The following is a 7699-nucleotide window of genomic DNA, read 5'->3' as shown; positions in this document are numbered from 1 at the left end:
TCTCACCAACCCACATCAAGCACCATCCTTTGTCTCAGGCCTCTGTCCACTCCCTGCCTCTACCCTGTCAGTGTCCATGTTGTCTGCCTGCCAAGTGACACCTCCCTCCAGAGTTTTATCTCAAATGAGGTGTGTTTCAAATCCCCAAACTTCAGAGACCCTTGCAGCTTGGACCCTCGCCAACTCTCTGGGGGAGGGTCTCACTGAGCAATGGCTGGGTGCCTGCTTGCTCCAGAAAATGTTCATGTGACTGTGCAGTGGCAGAGGTTCAGAGATATGGCAAACCACACTGCACAGCAGGCACCAGGTTTGATCACACTCTGGCATCTTTGTCCCAATATCAGAAAACATGGCTGCTCTCCAGGGTCCTCTGGGACTTTTGCCTACGGGGAGGCTGTATGGTCTCTACCAAATTCTCTCCAAGCAAGGGAACCACTTTTCCCCATGTGGCACATGGACCCCTCTGACCCTGCCTGTTCCTAGGGATTCACCCTGGTTCCTCACTAGAGCTCCACCAGGCACCGAGCTCAGAAACTTTAGATTCTGTGCTCCACTTCTTGTCAAATCCTGGTGGTATTGAGACCCTCTCTTTTCTTCCCATCAGTGGTTTTGGGGAACAGATTTCTTGTTCAGTCTGCTGCAAGTGTTGTCACTCTTTCGCTCTCTCTCCAGCTACTTTTGGGGTAGTGCTTTTCTTGCACAATCCCGGTATGCTGCACTCTCTCCCTTTCTTTTCTATGTCCTCTCTCTGCAAAAACAGCTCCCTACCCTCTATGGCTTTTCTCTCCCTCAGTTCACCTCTCCACACTGAGCACCTGCCAAGTTCTGTGGCTCAGGTTATGCAGATTGTTGTGTTAATCCTCAGATCAATTTCATAGGTGTTCAAAATGGCTTCGTTCTGATCTGGCTGAATTTCAGGGACAAGACAAGCTCAGGGTGTCTATGCTGCCTCGTCCCTATGGTTTTAAAATCTGAACTAAAAAGCTTTGACTCTGTATTGACAATAAGAGTAATTTGTAAAGGTTTCTAAGCAGAAATAAGACAGAACCAGAGCTATAAGAAAAGTCAGTCTAGCAGCTGTGAGAGATCTAGAAAGCTGTAGAGAATAAAAGAGCAGTTAAGACACCATTAAGATAGTGGAAATCCAGGTGAACGGAATCAAAAGGCAAAAAGCAAGGAAGGACATGGGATGAGCTTGAACAGAATCATCAGAATGTTGAAAAGGATCTGATTGAAAAAGTAAACTTTTCAGGCATTTAAGGGAAACAGACAAATTTCATGTCACATGAACCTCCACTAAACTTCACATATTTAGTTATCTTATTGAAAATAAATGTATACTTTTGCTTAACTAATATTTTACTTGTTTTTTTTCAGTGCTTTCATTTTATCAGTTCACAGATATTAGGACCATAACCATAACACATTTCCCATACTTCAGATGGTTCAGTCTGCCATCATAAAATATAAGGAAGCAAATTATTTCCTTTTCCAAATGGCCATATTTTATATCATCATGCATGATTTTCAGTGAAAGTGCATAATTACGAAGTCATTCCCATTTTAAATGAGGTTGCTAGGAAATTGTAATGACTACTGGACACAAAATTAAGACCATTTTCTCCCTTAATCTAATTATATATTGATGTCTTGGCAATGTTTCCTGTAATGAATAAAATTTTTCATGTCAACCAAATAATCATTCAAGAATATTGAATAAAATTAATTGATAGGCATTGATTTTTTTACTAAATGCTAGGCACTGTGCTTAGTGATTCACATTTATGATCTCACTTATTAGAGAATGTCCATGGAGGAATATGTTACTATCCCCAATTTATTTGTGAGTGAATTGAAATGAATATTATGTGATTTTTCCAAATTCATAAAGACAACAAACGAAGAAGATATATGCACCTCTATGTAAGTCTATTGGTATATAGCCTTGTTGCTTCTTCTATAATAGCATACTTTGGAAGTAACTTTCATTGAAGACCTCCCAATATGGCACTTCAGAGTTATTCATTGCTAAACAAAAAGTGATTTTGTATTTCTTTGTTTTATAGTCCCATAAAAAGCAGATGAAATCACATGATAGTAAGCAGGATAATCTTCCATTGATGTCTATTTTTTAAATTTTTAAACTATTCCATCTTCTAAATTAGTAATTCTACTGATCTTTAACCGTAATATTTCATGTTAATAACTTATTGTTATTATTATTTATTATTATTGTTTAGTTTGGCAAAAGATTTTTTAAATTTTTATTTGAAGATAGTTGACACACAACATTACATTAATTTCAGGTGTATGACATAGTAATTCAATATCTGTATATGTTATGCTGGCCTCACCACAAGTGTAGCTACCATCTGTCACCATACATTGTTATTACATTGACTATATTCCTTATGCTATGCCTTTTATTCCCATTGCATGACTGTAAGTCTCCATTTTCCACTCCTTTCACTCATTTTGGCTATCCTCCCAACTCCCTTCCTCTGGCAACCATATAGATCTGATTCTGTTTTGTGTTTGTTTATGTATTCATTTGTTTATTGTATTCTACATATTAGTGAAATCATATGACATTTGTGTTTCTCTGAATGAATTATTTCAGTTAGCATTATACCCTCCAGATCCATCCACGTTGTTGCAAATGTCAAGATTTCATTCCTTTTTATGAAATATTATTTTATCCATTCATCTATTGATGGATGTTTAGACTTCTTCCATATCTTGGCTTTTTCTTTCTTTCTTTCTTTCTTTCTTTATTTATTTTATTTATTTATTTATTTTTTTTAATATATGAAATTTACTGTCAAATTGGTTTCCATACAACACCCAGTGCTCATCCCAAAAGGTGCCCTCCTCAATACCCATCACCCACCCTCCCCTCCCTCCCACCCCCATCAACCCTCAGTTTGTTCTCAGTTTTTAACAGTCTCTTATGCTTTGGCTCTCTCCCACTCTAACCTCTTTTTTTTTTTTCCTTCCCCTCCCCCATGGGTTTCTGTTATGTTTCTCAGGATCCACATAAGAGTGAAACCATATGGTATCTGTCTTTTTCTGTATGGCTTATTTCACTTAGCATCACACTCTCCAGTTCCATCCACGTTGCTACAAAAGGCCATATTTCATTTTTTCTCATTGCCACGTAGTATTCCATTGTGTATATAAACCACAATTTCTTTATCCATTCATCAGTTGATGGACATTTAGGCTCTTTCCATAATTTGGCTATTGTTGAGAGTGCTGCTATAAATATTGGGGTACAAGTGCCCCTATGCATCAGTACTCCTGTATCCCTTGGGTAAATTCCTAGCAGTGCTATTGCTGGGTCATAGGGTAGGTCTATTTTTAATTTTCTGAGGAACCTCCACACTGCTTTCCAGAGCGGCTGCACCAATTTGCATTCCCACCAACAGTGCAAGAGGGTTCCCGTTTCTCCACATCCTCTCCAGCATCTATAGTCTCCTGATTTCTTCATTTTGGCCACTCTGACTGGCGTGAGGTAATATCTGAGTGTGGTTTTGACTTGTATTTCCCTGATAAGGAGCGACGTTGAACATCTTTTCATGTGCCTGTTGGCCATCCGGATGTCTTCTTTAGAGAAGTGTCTATTCATGTTTTCTGCCCATTTCTTCACTGGGTTATTGTTTTTCGGGTGTGGAGTTTTGTGAGCTCTTTATAGATTTTGGATACTAGCCCTTTGTCCGATATGTCATTTGCAAATATCTTTTCCCATTCCATTGGTTGCCTTTTAGTTTTGTTGGTTGTTTCCTTTGCTGTGCAGAAGCTTTTTATCTTCATAAGGTCCCAGTAATTCACTTTTGCTTTTAATTCCCTTGCCTTTGGGGATGTGTCGAGTAAGAGATTGCTACGGCTGAGGTCAGAGAGGTCTTTTCCTGCTTTCTCCTCTAAGGTTTTGATGGTTTCCTGTCTCACATTCAGGTCCTTTATCCATTTTGAGTTTATTTTTGTGAATGGTGTGAGAAAGTGGTCTAGTTTCAACCTTCTGCATGTTGCTGTCCAGTTCTCCCAGCACCATTTGTTAAAGAGACTGTCTTTTTTCCATTGGATGTTCTTTCCTGCTTTGTCAAAGATGAGTTGCCCATACATTTGTGGGTCTAGTTCTGGGGTTTCTATTCTATTCCATTGGTCTATGTGTCTGTTTTTATGCCAATACCATGCTGTCTTGATGATTACAGCTTTGTAGTAGAGGCTAAAGTCTGGAATTGTGATGCCTCCTGCTTTGGTCTTCTTCTTCAAAATTACTTTGGCTATTCGGGGCCTTTTGTGGTTCCATATGAATTTTAGGATTGCTTGTTCTAGTTTTGAGAAGAATGCTGGTGCAATTTTGATTGGGATTGCATTGAATGTGTAGATAGCTTTGGGTAGTATTGACATTTTGACAATATTTATTCTTCCAATCCATGAGCAGGGAATGTCTTTCCATTTCTTTATATCTTCTTCAATTACCTTCATAAGCTTTCTATAGTTTTCAGCATACAGATCTTTTACATCTTTGGTTAGATTTATTCCTAGGTATTTTATGCTTCGTGGTGCAGTTGTGAATGGGATCAGTTTCTTTATTTGTCTTTCTCTTGCTTCATTGTTAGTGTATAAGAATGCAACTGATTTCTGTACATTGATTTTGTATCCTGCAACTTTGCTGAATTCATGTATCAGTTCTAGCAGACTTTTGGTGGAATCTATCGGATTTTCCATGTATAATATCATGTCACCTGCAAAAAGCGAAAGCTTGACTTCATCTTTGCCAATTTTGATGCCTTTGATTTCCTTTTGTTGTCTGATTGCTGATGCTAGAACTTACAGCACTATGTTAAACAACAGCAGTGAGAGTGGGCATCCCTGTCGTGTTCCTGATCTCAGGGAAAAAGCTCTCAGTTTTTCCCCGTTGAGGATGATGTTAGCTGTGGGCTTTTCATAAATGGCTTTTATGATCTTTAAGTATGTCCCTTCTATCCCGACTTTCTCAAGGGTTTTTATTAAGAAAAGGTGCTGGATTTTGTCAAAGGCCTTTTCTGCATCGATTGACAGGATCATATGGTTCTTCTCTTTTTTTTTGTTAATGTGATGTATCACATCGATTGATTTGCGAATGTTGAACCAGCCCTGCATCCCAGGAATGAATCCCACTTGATCATGGTGAATAATTCTTTTTATATCCTGTTGAATTCGATTTGCTAGTATCTTATTGAGAATTTTTGCATCCATATTCATCAGGGATATTGGCCTGTAGTTCTCTTTTTTTACTGGGTCTCTGTCTGGTTTAGGAATCAAAGTAATACTGGCTTCGTAGAATGAGTCTGTAAGTTTTCCTTCCCTTTCTATTTCTTGGAACAGCTTGAGAAGGATAGGTATTATCTCTGCTTTAAACGTCTGGTAGAACTCCCCTGGGAAGCCATCTGGTCCTGGACTCTTATTTTTTGGGAGATTTTTGATAACCGATTCAATTTCTTTGCTGGTTATGGGTCTGTTCAAGCTTTCTATTTCCTCCTGATTGAGTTTTGGAAGAGTGTGGGTGTTTAGGAATTTGTCCATTTCTTCCAGGTTGTCCAATTTGTTGGCATATAATTTTTCATAGTATTCCCTGATAATTGTTTGTATCTCTGAGGGATTGGTTGTAATCATTCCATTTTCATTCATGATTTTATCTATTTAGGTCATCTCCCTTTTCTTTTTGAGAAGCCTGGCTAGAGGTTTGTCAATTTTGTTTATTTTTTCAAAAAACCTACTCTTGGTTTCGTTGATCTGCTCTACAGTTTTTTTAGATTCTATATTGTTTATTTCTGCTCTGATCTTTATGATTTCTCTTCTTCTGCTGGGTTTAGGCTGCCTTTGCTGTTCTGCTTCTATTTCCTTTAGGTGTGCTGTTAGATTTTGTATTTGGGATTTTTCTTGTTTCTTGAGATAGGCCTGGATTGCAATGTATTTTCCTCTCAGGACTGCCTTCGCTGCGTCCCAAAGCGTTTGGATTGTTGTATTTTCATTTTCGTTTGTTTCCATATATTTTTTAATTTCTTCTCTAATTGCCTGGTTGACCCACTCATTCGTTAGTAGGGTGTTCTTTAACCTCCATGCTTTTGGAGGTTTTCCAGACTTTTTCCTGTGGTTGATTTCAAGCTTCATAGCATTGTGGTCTGAAAGTATGCATGGTATAATTTCAATTCTTGTAAACTTATGAAGGGCTGTTTTGTGACCCAGTATATGATCTATCTTGGAGAATGTTCCATGTGCACTCGAGAAGAAAGTATATTCTGTTGCTTTGGGATGCAGAGTTCTAAATATATCTGTCAAGTCCATCTGATCCAATGTATCATTCAGGGCCCTTGTTTCTTTATTGACTGTGTGTCTAGATGATCTATCCATTTCTGTAAGTGGGGTGTTAAAGTCCCCTGCAATGACCACATTCTTATCAATAAGGTTGCTTATGTTTATGAGTAGTTGTTTTATATATCTGGGGGCTCGGGTATTTGGTGCATAGACATTTATAATAGTTAGCTCTTCCTGGTGGATAGACCCTGTGATTATTATATAATGCCCTTCTTCATCTCTTGTTACAGCCTTTAATTTAAAGTCTAGTTTGTCTGATATAAGTATGGCTACTCCAGCTTTCTTTTGGCTTCCAGGAGCATGATAAATAGTTCTCCATCCCCTCACTCTCAATCTAAAGGTGTCCTCAGATCTAAAATGAGTCTCTTGTAGACAGCAAATAGATGGGTCTTGTTTTTTTATCCATTCTGATACCCTATGTCTTTTAGTTGGCGCATTTAATCCATTTACATTCAGTGTTATTATAGAAAGATATGGGTTTAGAGTCATTGTGATGTCTGTATGTTTTATGCTTGTAGTGATGTCTCTGGTACTTTGTCTCACAGGATCCCCCTTAGGATCTCTTGTAGGGCTGGTTTCGTGGTGACAAATTCCTTCAGTTTTTGTTTGTTTGGGAAGACCTTTATCTCTCCTTCTATTCTAAATGACAGACTTGCTGGATAAAGGATTCTCGGCTGCATATTTTTTCTGTTTAGCACACTGTAGATATCGTGCCAAGCCTTTCTGGCCTGCCAAGTTTCAAAGGAGAGATCAGTCACGAGTCTTATAGGTCTCCCTTTATATGTGAGGGCATGTTTATCCCTTGCTGCTTTCAGAATTTTCTCTTTATCCTTGTATTTTGCCAGTTTCACTATGATATGTCGTGCAGATCGATTCAAGTTACGTCTGAAGGGAGTTCTCTGTGCCTCTTGGATTTCAATGCCTTTTTCCTTCCCCAGTTCAGGGAAGTTCTCAGCTATAATTTGTTCAAGTACCCCTTCAGCACCCTTCCCTCTCTCTTCCTCCTCTGGGATACCAATTATGCGTATATTATTTCTTTTTAGTGTATCACTTAGTTCTCTAATTTTCCCCTCATACTCCTGGATTTTTTTATCTCTCTTTCTCTCAGCTTCCTCTTTTTCCATAACTTTATCTTCTAGTTCACCTATTCTCTCCTCTGCCTCTTCAATCCAAGCTTCGTCGTTTCCATTTTGTTTTGCATTTCGTTTAAAGCGCTTTTCAGCTCCTCGTGACAGTTCCTTAGTCCCTTGATCTCTGTGGCAAGAGATTCTCTGCTGTCCTCTATGCTGTTTTCAAGCCCAGCGATTAATTTTATGACTATTATTCTAAATTCACTTTC

Source organism: Panthera leo, chromosome D1, assembly GCF_018350215.1.
Source record: "Panthera leo isolate Ple1 chromosome D1, P.leo_Ple1_pat1.1, whole genome shotgun sequence".
Taxonomy (NCBI): Eukaryota; Metazoa; Chordata; class Mammalia; order Carnivora; family Felidae; genus Panthera; species Panthera leo.
This window is presented reverse-complemented; position numbering follows the sequence as displayed.